Here is a 15,912-nt window from a genome sequence, read left to right on the forward strand (position 1 = left end):
CATACGTGTCATCTCAGTGTGAGGCCCTGTTTCTCTGAGGAGTCTTGACAGCCAGAAGGAAATGGGCACACAGGGACTTCAGAATTCAAGTAGGCCTGCTTTCTACAAGTAAATCTATCTATCTCCTTTTGCTAACTTTCTCATACTAAAAAACAATAAAAATGTCAACACCACCAAAACCCAAGCAAATCCCAGTGTCAGTGTGGCCATTAAGACTTGGCTGTTTCATGATTCTGGAGTTTGGCGCAACTGCTGAGTTTGAGTTCCATGTCTACCTCCCACTTCCTGTTACCTCTATTCCAAGCCTCAGTGTCCTCATCTGTAGGGTGAAGATAATAATACCTAACTCACAGGGTTACTGTGATTAGGTGTCAGGCAGTAATCTCCATTAATAGATACTTGATAAATGGTGACTATGATTATGAGTATTGGATTCCCTGCAACTGCATTCCATTTTATAAACAATGCTGAGTGCCTACTGTGTACCTGAATAAATCCAGGTTCCTGCTCTTAAGCTCACAGCCACTAGAGGGGTGACCTGCTGAAAAAGCTTAAAAGGAATCCAGCGGTTCTGACCTGAGAGGGGAGGTTTTAGGGAAACCTGTCCTAGACAGACCAGCCTTTGATCAGGACCTTGTGGAGAAGGATCCAGCTGAGCTAAGCAAGCATGTTTGAAAGCTCCCAAAGTTCCATTTCTCATCTCTCCCTCCTCACCAAAAAAGCCTTGCCCCCACAAGAGTAATGTCAGACATTCCCTCCAGCAATTATTAGCCTTACATTCCAGAATTAGAAATAACTTGAGAGGTAAATAACCCCTAGGGAAGTCACATGGCAACAAAATGCATAAATGTTGATATACAACATCCTTTCTGGAGAGCAGGGGCTTGATCAGGAAATTGAAAATACATGGAAGGGTTACAAAAAGGAAATTATTTAATAAAAAATTTATTCTACAACTTTGCTACCTTTAGCTTAGTTAGAACAATAGGCACTGTTACCTTAGTTTCGCCTAAAGTTGCTTCCTTACATATTTTAAGTTCAACCTAAGGATTTCTTCATACATAGCGAACTGTAACCTGTGTAAACAGATTTGTGCGTGTGTTTCTTTCTTTACAGACAGGGTCTCGCTCTGTTGCCCAGGCTAGAGTGCAGTGGAGTTATCATAGCTCACTGCAACCTCCAACTCCTGGTCTAAAGCAATCCTTCCACCTCAGCCTCCAGAGTAGCTAGGAATATAGACCCACACCACCATGCCCAGCTACATTTAAAAAAAACTTTTTTGTGAGTAGAGAAGGGGGTCTCATTATGTTGCCCAGGTTGGTCATGAACTCTTCAGCTCAAGCGATCCTCCCATCTTGGCCTCTCAAAGTGTGGGATTACAGATTACAAGTAGGAGCCACCGTGCCTGGCCTATCCCTATTTTACAGATGGGAAAAACTGAATCCTAGAGAGGCAGCCTACAAATCTGGCACAGTTGATACTAGCATTTGAACTCAGGTCTGAGACCATGCCCTAACTTTTGACTACTGCCTTATGGGTGAATTTGGGGAGGAAGTCAAACATTTGAACTTAAACCTGGAGCCGGTGCGGTGGCTCCCACCTGTAGTCCCAGCCACCCAGGAAGGTGAGGTGGCAGACTCACTTGAGGCCAGGAATTGGAGACCAGCCTGGGTGATATAGCAAGACCCTGCCCATCTCTAAAAACAAATTTTAAAAAACCCAAAAAGAAACATAAACCTGAAAGTGTAACCAGCTCTATGAACAAATTTCAATGACCCCTGTATGTTTTTTTATAATCCTCTCCCCTCAACTAACTACTTGAACTTTTTGAGTCAAATGAAGGAATTTCTGCAAGACAAAGGAGCTGAGATTCTGAAGGCTCCCGGGCAGACTTCCTGACACCAAGACTGACCATCTGGCAGTAACCTGCCCCATGCAGGTAGACCCTTGCTAATTTCCCCTCTTTAAAAAGTCCAGACTCTCCCTTATTTGGGGAGATAGATTTGAGGCTGCTTCTCCCTTTCTCCCAACAAGACATCTTTAATATTAAAATTTCCTTTCTTTGTCAATCCTCATCATCTCAATAATCGCCTGTCTCTGCAGCAAGTAACTGGACCTAGGCAGAAACCCCCTTGTGGTTTCTAATAACAAAAGTCCAAATTTTTACCTCCAGGTAAATTAATATTCATCCACTCAAAACAGGTTTTTCATCTGTTTCTAAAAGTTCTCTGGGTTAGTGACTCCTAAAAAAAACCCCACAGTCCAGGCTAGTGATTTCTATTTCCCTGATATTATAATAAAATACATTATTTTTATAAGTTCTAGAAACCACTTTTTCTAGAAAAGTGGGAAGAATTGGGTAGCATAGCTTTGGCTGGATTTTCAAGGGAGGGGGAAGTTGTAGGACTTTTTTTGTTTCTACTAAAGCTTGTGTAATTTCTTATAAAACAGCTATGTATAATTTCCTATAAAACAACTACAAGCCACAGTTATTGTAGGGCTAAGAAATCTGGAATAGAATTAAATTTGAAATTTTTTGTTATCCAAAATATCTTAACCTTAACATTTTCTTAGATCACAATTCAGAGAAGCCAATTTTCCCTTTTATATCTTGTCTGATAATTCTCCATTATTAGAGAAGCCAGAAAAAATGCTTTTGATAGCTCTCAGGCATGTTTGTATAATACTTTATTAAATGCCATCTGCTTTTACTTTATTAATGTTTTATTAAGGACCATCTGGTTGTTGCTACAGATCATATAGACTCTCCAATGAATCGGTTCTTGCCCATTAATAAATAATCAAGCTTCACCATTAGCAAAAGAGATTAAACTGGGTAATGGAAAGAGCAGAGGATAAGGACACCCATGTCCCAAGGCTGCCCTCAGCTGGTTTTGTGGTCAGCACAGTCTGAACACCCGCCCCCCCGCCCCCATGTTTCATCTGAAAATTAAAGGTTGAATCCAGTCTCTGAGGTTACTCAAACTTTAAAGTTCTGAGTCAGAAACTCAAATGCAGTGCTGGAAACCAAGCAGAGGAGGGGTGTCCTGTTAGGAGGGCTGGGAAGCACCTGCTGGGCTGTCCCTGGAACCTAATAGGCAAAGAACTGGGGAGACTTATTGTGGATGGGGAGAGGGAACTGCATAAGGGGAGCCAAGGGCCACACTGTGCAAGGCTTGGGGAGGAAGGAACTGATTGGCTGAGACCAGATTGGGGAGGGCTCTGCATGACGATGGAAAGTGACATTTAGATCTTTTGTCTGCACCATTTTGGTGGACTTCTTGGCCTTCCATCTCTTTAGTCCATGGGAACCATTACAATAGGCCTAGCTAAATGGATTGGTCTCTTCAGTAAGTTAAACATTACCCTTAAAGCAGTTTACCAAACTCTTGTCACACAGGTGACAAGTAGGCCTAGAAATTGAGGTCTTCAGTCCTTGAGACGTGAGCCTCTACTTCTATTTTCTGTGTGTGCCATGCTGTGATGAAGATTGGGAGCACTGCCTTAAAGCATCTGGTCCTCCAGATTCATTTGTTTATCCAATGGCTTCCATCAGCAGTTCAAGCATACACAGTATTTATATTAAATTGTATTATATTGGGTTGAATTATGTTACTTTATGTTAAATGAATGAATGAAGATAAGGAGAGAAAAATCACTCAACATATTCATTGAGCCCCAAAGCATGTGCTAGGCACTGGGGAGACCACTGTGAACAACAGACAAAAACCGACTTCAGTGACTCGGTCCTAGAGTTTGTATTCTAAGGGATGAATGACAATAAGCAGGACAAATAAAGAACATAATATTGCTGGTTTCTGGCATGGGCTGAAAGGAGCTTGGAAATTGTCACTGCGTCCTAACAAGTAAAAGCTGAACAAACTCAAAAATCAACAGTTCCTCTGTAGCTAGCGAATGGCTGGGGGTCCAGAGTGGGCAAGTCTGAGAATTAGAAACTCTTGGCACTTGTGTGAGTTTTACCTCCGGGAACGCTAAGCAGGTTCTCACGGTGAAGTTTAGAGAAACATCCCCTCATGCTTGCAGCAGGAGGAGGGGAAAGTAGCCACTTTGAAATATACCTGAACATTCAGTTCTTCTTAACAAGGCCTGTCTTCAAGAAAAACTATTTTACCAAAGGCTAAAACTATTGGGGTTTTGTCAGAGCCCAGCTCAGTCCCCTCTGGCCATTCTGCCCAGTGTAAGGGATGGAGGGGACCCAGGTGGGCTTATGGCTTTCACAGAGCACAGACTCACTGAAGACTGATTAACAGTAATATAGGACACCTCCCCTCCCCCACACCTCACCACCATGTCATTAAAGGCCTGTTTACCATAGTTCCTGTTACCCAGTGCACCATGTTCGGCTTTCAACAAAAAATTACAAGGCATGCTAAGATGTAAAAAACACAGTTTGAAAAGACAGAGCAAGCATCAGCACCAGACACAGATATGGCAGGATATGTAGGCATTATCAGACCAGGAATTTAAAACTATGATTGATATGGAACATGTAGACAGCATGCAAGAACAGATGGGTAACTGTGGCAAAATAAAAAACATATATATATATTTGGTCTATGTCCCTGGTTCCTGGCACAGAACTCCTAAAACCCTTGGAACTCCAGGGTGGTAAGATTGTCTTTGATGTGGTAATGAAATGGCTCTTGGTAGGATGACTGCAGGAGGTGGACTTTGACCAGAAAGACCAAACCATGTGATTAGGGGGTTGGAACTTTCAGCCCCACTCCCAACCCCCAGGAAGGGAAAAGGGGCTGGAGATTGAGTTTGATGACCAATGGCTGATGATTTAATCGATCATGGCTACATAACGGAGCCTCCATGAAAACTCCAGAACAACGAAGTTCACAGAACTTCCAGGGTGGTGAGTACATTGAGGTGCTGGGGGTCCCTGGGGGTGGCATGGAAGCTTTACATCCCTCCCCTCATATCTTGCCCTGTGCATCTCTTCCATTTGGCTGTTCCTGAGTTGTATCCTTTGTAATAAATGGGTACAGTTAGTAAAGCACCTTCCTGAATTCTGTGAGTTGTTCTAGAGAATTAATGAACCTGAGGAGAAAGTTGTAAGAACCTCCACACATGTAGCCAAGTCAGACAGACATGTGAGTTACTTGGGGACCTGATACTTGCAACTGGCATCTGAAGTGGGGACAGTTTTGTGGGACTGAGTCTTTAATCTGTGGGGTCTGTGCTAACTCTGGGAGCTGGTGTCAGAATTGAATTGAATTGAATTGTTGGACAACCAGTTGGTTTCAGAGAATTGGCTGGTGCCAGAAATACCCAAGAGAGAACCTGATAGTAATGAGAGCAGAGAGATGAAAATTCTAAGATGGAACTAAAAAGAAACGCTGGAGTTAAAAACACTGTAACAGAATTAAAAAATGCCTTTGATGGGCTTATTAGTAGACTGGACACAGCTGAGAAAAGAAGAAATTCTCTGAGATTGAGGCTGTGCCAATAGAAACTTCCAAAACAAAAAGCAAAGAGAAAAAAGACTGAAAACAACAAAAGAACAGAATATCTAAAAACTGTGAGACAACTACAAAAGGGGTACCATTAGTGTAATGAAAATACAAGAAGAGAAAGAAAGGACCAGAAGAAATATTTAGAAGAATAATGACTGAGAATTTCCTCAAATTAATATCAGACACCAAGCCACAGATCCAGGAATCTTAGAACAAGTAGGATAAATGCCAAAAAAACCTGCACCTAGGCATACCATATTCAAACTGCAGTAAACCAAAGATAAAATCTCAAAAAAAGAAAATATAAGGCATGTTAGAGAATGGTAAATGCTAAGGATAAAAAAATAAAGATGAGGTTAAATAGTTACCTGGGGGAGGTTTGGAATTTTGATAGAGTGGCCAAGGAAAGCCTCCCTGGGAAGGAGACTTTTTAATCAAACTATTATGAGCCCTTGAATTCATAGTGGACACCTTAATGCTTTTTTTTTATTTGGAGTCTGTTATAGGCCCCTTGGTGCAATCAATAGGAGGAGGATAACTAGGCTTATATCTTGCTTTTGCCACTTACCAGCTCTGTGATCTTGGGCAAGTTAGCTGACTTTGTGGGTCTCCATCCACTTCTCCAGATTGTAGCCCTAGACAGTGTTTACAGGTTATAGGAAAGCACTCCCAGAGAGCTTGGAAATGAGTGTGAAGACTGTCCTGGGAAAGCTTACTTGGGGCTCCACACTCACTTGATGTGCAAAGGGCCCAGATGGCTACAAAACTGCTCCTGAGCCTGCCTGGCTGCGTGGACATTTCTAAAGAAAGGGAAGACCAGAGGAAGGGACAAAGAACTCCCAAGAACCATCACTGGGACCTGTCCCAGTCAATCCTGTTCCAGCTCCAATGAGAGGGCCTGAGAGCATCCCTGTCACGAAGATGTGAATGGAGGAAGTGGCCTGAGTCTTTGTCTCATTTGCAAGGCTTCGCCTGATGTGGTCCCCGTGTCTTGCAACAGCCCCTTAGTTATGAGGGCTGCCGGCAGAGATAGAACAAGCCTGGGATGGTAATTCTCCCATTGCTCCTACGTACAGAATCCCGGCTCCCTGCATCATGTGGCCACTGTGCACCTCTCCCTCTGCTCCATGAGGACCCTGCCTCACTGCAGGAGCTCGTCCTTCCCACAGGAGTTGCAGCAGCCACCGCCACCCTGTCCCCAGCTCCTCATGTGGCCGATCTTCACGTCTCGCTTCAACTTCGCTTTCTCTATGCAGCATTCCCTGACCCGCAGATTTAATAAGGTCTCTTTCATTTATTCTCACAGCTTTCTTCATAGTACTTTGGTTAATTGTGCATTTGTTTACTGCCTGTTTTATGTAGGCTCCACAAAGGGAAGAACCACGCCTGCCTTGCTCACTGCGATATCCCCAGTACCTCATGCAATGTCTAACACAGGGTCCGCGCTCTACAAATATTTGTTGAACGCATAAATGAATGAATGAACAGTCAGCTGTGGCTGTGGATTAGAGATAATTCTAGGTTTAGTCATTGGCACAGTGCCTGGCATCTATTTGGTGCCTAATGAATAAATGATAGCTGTTAATTTCATGGACATATTTTGCATCAGATTCTAGTAGTTTCCATGACTCACTTGGTTTTATGTGTTTGCAAAGGCTGTTGGGATTATAGGAATGGATTTCCATAGAGTTCAGTAATTTTTCAGAAATCCAAGTTGCTAGAACTTAGGCATTTTTTTCCTGACTGGTTGCCTCTCCTTCTATTTGCTAACACATCTTTTATTAAAGTGGCTATGAGATGAGACTTGATCCTAAAAGATGAAGAATCTAAGTGCTAGAAATTCGGATTATTCCAACCAATGAAACACCCAATAGCATTCAAGGACCTCTGGGGCTGTGGTGAGGCAGACATAGAAGGTGCTGGTTACAGGTGATGGGAATTACATTTTATGGAGCTCTTACACCCTAGGCTGCCGCCTGGTCTGGGAGGTCCCCGGCCCAGGGGCGTGTGTAAGCCAGAGCTCAATGACAGAATAAACTTGCTCTTCTCCCCACCTTCATCCCTGAAAAGGATGTCTTTAGTCTCCTGACAACTCACCAGTGATAATAAAACTTTTTTTCCATCTTATTTTCTTTATAAACTCAATTCTGTTCAGCACTTATAAGCCCTGTGTATAAATAAATTCAGTGTTTAGTCTTACATTGCTGTTTAAATCATTTGGGCTATAATTTTGTTTTATGATTTAGACAACTCGAATTGTACAGCTAGTACCTGAAGCACATAGAAAAAAAAATTAAGTTTGATAGCTTTAGATAAAGTGCTATTATTATACCTTTACATTTTAGTGCAACTCATAAATCCACATACCCATCACCTTCATTTTAATATGGTTTATGACTAATTCATTTTCATTGTGTTCATATTTGATGGCAATTCTTAATGTTCTTCCATTTACTGATTTGTAATCGGTTCTTATTTTTGTATGTTTTATGAAGACTCTCTGCTTCAGATATATTATGTAGATCTAAAGAATTTTTAAGGTTAATTAACAGCCATAGTCATATTGTAACTTGTCAGTACAGCTCCCCTTTCCCCATCTTTGTAAGAGCTAGTCTGTGTCTTCCAAAATAGCTATGGCCCCTTAGGTTTTGCCAGGAGAGGAAGATTACACATACACACGTGAAGACTTCCCCTGGAAGAACTCTTCCTAGAATCTAGTGCTCCTCTTCTGAGTTCGTATAAGTCCTTTTGCCAACTGTGGAAAGTTCTGTGACTCCTACTTCCTGGGGTTGCCAAAAGGCTCAGATGCCATAACCACATCTTTCCTTATTCCCAGAACAACAACTCTCTTGCTTTCTCTTCTTGGTTTCTGATCTCTTTTTATCTTTAATTGCCCTGTGCTTACACAGAGGTGTGTCTCTCAGATGCACAAATAAATCTTTTTGAAAGTATGTGAGGTTTAAGTTATAAACAGGTTATCCTGCTGTCTTTAGGAGCAAATTCTGAGAGACTCTTGTATCAATACAAGTCTGAGCTATGAGAGACATCCCGGCCCTGCTCGCCCTCCATCTCCTCTCCAACTCCAAAGAAGAGATCTCTCTCCAAGGTGTTTTCTGTCAGAATCACTTATTTGCCTCTTAACAGAAACAGGATTGTAGTCACTTGTTTGGAATTTTCTTTTTTTCCCCACAATCTGTCTTTCACCTTACTCCTCAATCCAGAACCAGGAACTCCCAAAAGATTTCATGCATCTCCCAGAACTTCGATTTAGTGCCCAATTCTGGCTTTTGGATCCTGGATCTGCAAGCTCATCCTTCCTTCCTCTCTTTGGAGCTGATCCAGATATGAAATCCAGCTCCTGCCTTTGATTTACACAAATACCACCCACACGAGGCATGTGTGGGGAAGATGCTACTGAATGCTGGGGAAATAGTTTACAGGAAAGCAAAACATGCAACTAAACATTGCACAATAGGTGGCCCTGGGAGTTTGCCACCTCTGTGGTTTGTCTTCTGCTGATTCATACTTTTGGGGTGTCATATTTCACCGGCAGTGTTTTATCAATTAGTTTTCCCAAAAGAAACAGTTCCTTTCCTAAAAGGAATTCCAATACCAGGTTTTCTGGTAATTTTTTTCTCACCATGTTACAAAATACTATGGACATATTACCTTCTGAACTCTATTGTAAATCTTGGAAAGCAAAGACCTTCTTTCAGGTTTCTTAGCAACTCAGGAGAAAGCAAAGGCTGAACATTGATTATCTGTTATGTGTCCAGTGCAGTGCTAGATACTTTTTTGATGTATGTTATTTTATTAACTTCTATCCCATGAAAGTAGAGTGATTACCTCTATTTAACTATTTTGGAGACTGAGGCTCAGAAAGGTTAAATAATTTGCCTAAAATTCCTACTATTTAGGATGCCAAATCAACACAAATTTGTGAAATGACTAGAACTCCATGACACTTCAAGCTTGCAAAGGGTTGCTACCCTCCCTCCCTGCCACCCACTGCCCAACCAGCCTCAGGGTCTTTGCTAAGAACCAGTTGTGATAAGGAAGCAGCTCCTGGGCACTAGCCATGGTGAACATGGTGGTGGCACTTATGAGAAAAGAGAAGTCTCAGAGACAGGAAAACAGACGGGTCTGAGTCAGATTATAGGAAACCATCAAACAGTTCCTGGATTTAATTGTCGCTTGTTTTAGCTTTTTATTATGAAAAATGTCAAACCTACACCCAAAGAAGGTAGACTAGTATAATAAACTCCCCTGTATCTATCATCCTGCTTCAATAATTATCAACACAGGGGCAAACTTATTTCATCTGTATCCAACCCCTCCCCACCATTTTATTTGGAAGCAAATCCTAGGTTTCATTTTATAATGAGGTCTTCAACACCTCACCAGGATTTGCTGTTTGTCATTTAAAAATTCTATTAAAATTAAAACCTTAATGGATCACTTTAATTAAAACCTTCTGCAGCAGATCTAAGTTCTATTAAGCAAATGAGCCTGGTGATTTGGAAGCCCAAAGGGCATTTTGTCTCTGCTTTCTTAGGTCACCAGTCCCACTTCCTGCTCCAAGGGTGATTTACTTTCTGGACCCATCTGATGCAAATTATGTCCTTTTATTTTTTAAAAGACTGGAAATTCATTTATATGTATGTGTACTCATAGTCATGGAAATAGCACTAAAGGTACTAAGTTATGTGCCAAAATAGTGTTTTCTTGTGATGGTGCAAACTCAGGAAATTTCCAGTTTATTCTTTCCTTTTAGTTATAATTATTATAAATGTTTCCATTTCTAAAATTAATGAATAAAATGAATATTATATTCATTGTATTCTTATACTAATTTTATAATTTAAATTTTTTATGTTTCTAAAAGCAATGATTTTTTTTTTTTTTTTTTTTTTTTTTGAGACTTGCTTTGTTGCCCGGGCTAGAGTGAGTGCCGTGGTGTCAGCCTAGCTCACAGCAACCTCAAACTCCTGGGCTTAAGCGATCCTACTGCCTCAGCCTCCCAAGTAGCTGGGACTACAGGCATGCGCCACCATGCCCGGCTAATTTTTTTTCCTATATATATTTTATTTGGCCAGGTAATTTTCTTTCTATTTTTAGTAGAGATGGGGGGTCTCACTCTTGCTCAGGCTGGTCTCGAACTCCTGACCTCGAGCGATCCACCCGCCTCGGCCTCCCAGAGTGCTAGGATTACAGGCGTGAGCCACTGCGCCCGGCTAGCAATGAATTATTTTTATGATTAAGAAAATGAACAAAAATGTCCACCATGTAAAACATATGAATTCCAAAGAAGCTTTTATGGACAATAAATAACATGTTGTGTTTCTTACACAGGTTGAATCATTCAGAATGTAAAATGGGAATAATATTTTAATCAATCAACAAAATTTGGATACCCTGAGATTGCTCAACAGGTGGTCCTCTAGCGTGCCTGTGTATCAATCAAACCCTGGCTCTGCATATTATCTGAATCAAAAACCACAACCATGGTTTGACCAAGGCTTTTAGGGGTGCTTTGGAAAGCAAGAAACAGTGTAGAAAAGTGAAGTTTAGGAATTGAACCATTGGAAATTTGGGGTGTTTTGGATGGTTCTTAGAAAAAAAAGGGTAGGATATTTGAAACCAGAGCTCTTATAGAAAAATCCAGACATACTGAGGGTCACTACTCTTTCAGGGCCATTCTTGCAGGTGACTTCAAGGAGCAGCAAGGCCACACCTATACAGAAAGCCTGTACCCCTGTGCTTCTAAAAAGCTCCTCCTGCCCCACCCCAGATAATTAGCTCAGCTCAAGTGTCCTTCCAGACTTTGATGTGAGAGTGGTATCTCTTGATGTGACAAAAGGAGATTAAATCTTAATAAGTTGTATTGTTCCAATTTATTTGCCTTAAAAAAAAGTTTGAGGGCTAGATGTGGTAGCATGTACCACATCCCAGGTGAAGTGGGAGGATCTCTTGAGCACAGGAGTTCAAGGTCAGCCTGGGCAACATAGCAAGACCTCATCTCTTTAAAAAAACCCACTAAAACCAAAGTTTATTAAATCATACTTAATTTTCCAATTTTTCTGCAAAGAACATGTATTGTGTGATGTAAAAAAGAAAACACATCTATTGTGCCCTTGAACCCACTCTAGCTTCCCATCTGTTCCCCTCAAAGCTTCCCCTAAAAAGCTGGGCATAAAAAAACGAAGAGAGAGAGAGAGGGAGGGAAGGAGTCGGGGAAGAGAGAGAATGTGTGTGAGTGTGTGTATATAGGGGAATTAGAACTAATCAATAGGTTTCAAAAAGTCCCTTCTCATTCAGAAAGAGAAGGAGACATCCAAGCAGAGGACTGAGATTAGAGCTAGCAGAAAATCAGGACTCAGCCACCCCAGGAACCTTAATAATAAGAGGTTGGAAACTAGACATGGGTGGACCAGTTAATGGGGCCTATAAGCCTGACCGAGGAGCTTCAGAACTCAGCATCAGACCTCAGACTGACCAACAACAGCAAAATAGTGGTCAACAAGGATCTTTAGACCAAACATATTTGTATTAAGAGACAGGATAGGGTGATGTAAACAGAGAAATCACAAAAACAGTGGTTTAATCAAGATGGAAGACTTTTTTGTTGTTGCTGTCTCTCTAACAAGAGTTCAAGTAGGTGGCCAGAGCTGGTACAGGAGATTGGTGATGTAAGGTGGCCAACTGTCCCAGTCTGTCCAAGACTAAGGAGGTTCCCAGTTTGCAGGACTTCCAACGCTAGACCCGGGAAAGTCCTGGGCAAGCCGGGACAAGTTGGTTGCCCTAGGTGTTAGGTCCCAGGGTCCATCTACCTTGTTGGTTTGCCAACATGCAGTCTCCACCCAGGAATGTGAGGTAGCTGCTTCAGCTTCCATCACTGGGCCCATGGGCCAGCCAGCAGGAAAGGGAGAAGAGGACAGGAGAGCACACTCCTTTCTTTTTAAAGGTACAGCCCAGAAGCGGCACGGTCTGCTTCTGCTCACAACGTTCTAGTCAGAATCCAGTCACAAGACCACACCTAGCAAGAACCTGGGAAATGTCATGAGCTGGATAACCACATGCCCAGTTGAAACTTCTATTATTTTGAATTTAAAAGAAAATAAATATAGAGGAACATTGAGCAAGCTGCCATAGTGCTGAACAGATAACGCTTCGCAATGCCATACCTCACAACTCCCTTCCAAGTGGTTCTGTCAGGGCTGCAGTCTGCTCTTGGTTCTTGGTGTGCTCTTGGCCGAAGTGTTAAGTCCAGCCTCTTGGAGAATTGTTATCGTAGTTTTTTGGCTCCTTGCTTGGAAAAAAATCATAAGCAGCGCTGGTGCAATGGAGTGACCACAAGCAGGAAGCTTCACGAGAGTAGCTTTTTATTATGAAGTGAAACGGGTTGTCTCTGAGAGTGGAGAGAGACAGACTGACTCACTAACCGACAAACTGACTCTTGGAAGTTCCCGAGTTGTTTCCTTTTATTGGCCTATTCTGGGTAAGGGCTTTGGGGAGGTGTAGGATGTTACCAAATGATTAACAGGTGTTCTCAAGGTTCTATCTGAGTATTCAAAGCTCTTTCTCTAAAAGCCCTACCTAGGCCGGGCGCGATGGCTCACACCTGTAATCTTAGCACTCTGGGAGGCCGAGGCCGGTGGATTGTTTGAGCTCAGGAGTTCGAGACCAGCCTGAGCAAGAGCGAGACCTCGTCTCTATTTAAAAAAAAAAAAAAAAGTAAAAGCCCTACCTGGCCGGGATGAACCACAATGTAGATTTAAGCTAATGACATAATAATTAGCCTTAGGTTACTCTAGGTCACTTTCCAAAGCCTATCATTCTTAGGCTGGGGAATTCCCAGGTTGATAAAGCATGCCCTCCTTCCCCAGCTGTAGCAGTTCCTTGGGACAGGATTAAGGGTGGGGCAACACCAAAATGGAGTGCCCACCCTTATCCTTCTTCCCAGGTGGGGCAATCGCTGGAGGCAGCACCAAAGCAGGGCACCTTTGTCCCTAGGAGAGCCAGAGATCCTAGCTATCTACCTAACAGTTCATTTTGCATAAATTATCACACTGGTACCATGTGACCCTCCACAGCTGAGGTACCAGGGCTGATCCTATGACTGGAGTGCAGTCAACTTACACTGTTATCATCTGCTAATGAGATGGCGATGCAACAGCATTACCCACTAGGCTGTCCCTTTCCTAAAAGAATTGAAATGCAGATACATTAAATTAGTCAGTTGCAGAAGCTGAAAGATATCCAGAGGGAAATTAGGCAGCAGACACTCTGAGCAAGCAGAAGCCATGAGGTAGAGAAAAGACATTCAGGTAAGAAAGCTGTTGGTAATTGCAGGGTGGTAGATGCAGAGACAGAGAGGCACGATGGAGAGAATTAACCTGCCCTTGAGAAGGAAAAGATAATCTGATTGGTAGGAGTGGGCAGGTTCCTAAAGAATCTTGGAGTTCCATAAATGTATTCCAGTCTTTGGAGGCCTGGGAGTAGGGCTGCTGCACCACATCCTGCCCAAGTCAGTATGACCATTGGAAGGGCAATCGAGGGGTACCCCTACTTCCAGAAAATGTTCTAGAAAGTGGAAGTGCTTGATGAGTCTTAAGCGGGAGGAGGTGTGTGTTGGGCAGATGTGGGAGGAGCTACTTCCCAAACAGGAATAACGTGTGCGAGGGCACGGAGAGCTGAGACCACGGCAGATCAGTGGAGCAGGAGAGAGGCGCATGTGTGGGGGAGTGATGAGATGTGAGGCTTAGGGCCATCATCGTCAATGAATTTACATTCCTTATATGACGCCTTATTAAATAGTTAAATCTACCTCATTCTCAGTTAGACACTATGATAAGTATTTTACATATATTATGTACAGTTTAGGGCTATACATTACATATATTATGTATAGTTTAGGTCTGTGTTTCTCAAATTATTTGGCTTCAAGATACCTTTATACTCTTAAAAAACATTGAGAACCCCAAAGAGCTTTTGTTTGTGTGGGTTATAGCTATTAATTTTATTATTATTTTTTAGAGACAGGGTCTCACTCTGTGTTCCAGGCTAGAGTGCAGTGGTGTGATCATAGCTCACTGCAACCTTGAACTCCTGGGCTCAAGCAATCCTCCTGCCTCAGTCTCCTATGAGGCTGGGACTACAGGCATGTGCCACCACACCTGGCTAATTTTTTTTAATTTAATTTTTGGGGGGCTTATATCTATTGATATTTACCATATTATAAATTCAAACTAGAAATTTTAAAATATTAATTCATTGAAATATCATTATTAAACCTACTGTATGTTAACATAAAAACACACTTTTAATGAAATATAGCTGTAGTGTCCAAAACAAAAAAAAATAGAGGGAATCACAACCAGCCTGGAGGTTTACTCCAGTTTAGAACTGAGGAGAAGTGGGCTCAACACAGCAGAGCTAGGACTCCAAGCCAATCTTTCTGACTCCAACACTGAGCTCGTGACTGCTGTTACACATATCACACTGACGTGTTTGAGCAGAGAAGGATTATGAGCAGATTAATGCTATAACCTGATTTTAGAAAAATCACTCTGGTGGCAGCACAGCATATGGATGGGAAGGAGTGTGGTGTGCAGAAGGGGCTCCATTCAGAGCGTGTGGCCTGAGTCAGGGGCTCTGGGGCCAGGGAGAAGAACTTCACAGGTAGGCGGGGTGAGGGAGAGGGAGGAGGCCACAATCACACCCAGGTTCCTTGTGTGAGCTTCTGGGTGGCGGTGACATTTACTGAGACAGAGAGGAAAGGAATGGGTTGGAAAAGGAGAAAATGATTTCATTATTGGATGTGTTGCGTGTGAGATGCCCCAGAGATTCCAAGTGGGGGTTTCCAGGGGCGGTGGAATAAGGATGCCGAGGTCAGGAGAGGTCAGGCAGGGAGAGGCTGCAGCAGGCATTCGTGCGTGTTCTCTGGGAAGGATGGAAGCAATAATTCTGGGTGAGACTGGCCAAGGTCCTGGCCTTTCCAAGCCTCTCATTGCTAACTTCCTAAGATCCAAAGAGTAGTTTACTTTTCCTTACCTGGGATAAATGTTAGGCATGTCTTTCTGGGGACCTTGACTTTCTTAGACGATGGCTTGAGAGAGAAGACTCCCCATACTTACTTGTTCATGGGCACCTAACTTTGGGGTAGAATAGGTGTCAGCAAACTATAGCCTGCAGTTCAATCCTGTGTGTTGCCTAGTTTTTGTAAACACAGCCACACCCATCCATGTACTTATTGTCTCTGGCTGGTTTGGGGCTACAACAGCATAGTTGAGTGTAATAGATACCATGTGGTCTGCAGAGCCTATGATATATACTATCTGGCTTTGAAAAATGTTTCTGCAGATCCCTCAAATAGAGTACTGTACCTCGAGGTATAGTTTCCCTACTTACCTAATAAAGTGCCTTTTAG

General features: G+C 42.5%; 1 protein-coding gene across 2 annotated transcripts in view; it reads right to left on the bottom strand.

The window, feature by feature from the left end:
* The window catches only part of GSDME (gasdermin E), a 71,829-nt gene extending 58,906 nt beyond the window's left edge, over positions 1-12,923 (bottom strand). For both annotated transcript variants that reach the window (XM_045564352.1, XM_045564350.1), the window contains exon 1: positions 12,668-12,923. The gene's annotated coding sequence lies outside the window, so the exon portion shown is untranslated. The remainder of the gene's footprint in view (positions 1-12,667) is intronic.
* Positions 12,924-15,912: the final 2,989 nt, after the last annotated feature.

Source organism: Lemur catta, chromosome 11, assembly GCF_020740605.2.
Source record: "Lemur catta isolate mLemCat1 chromosome 11, mLemCat1.pri, whole genome shotgun sequence".
Lineage (NCBI taxonomy): Eukaryota > Metazoa > Chordata > Mammalia > Primates > Lemuridae > Lemur > Lemur catta.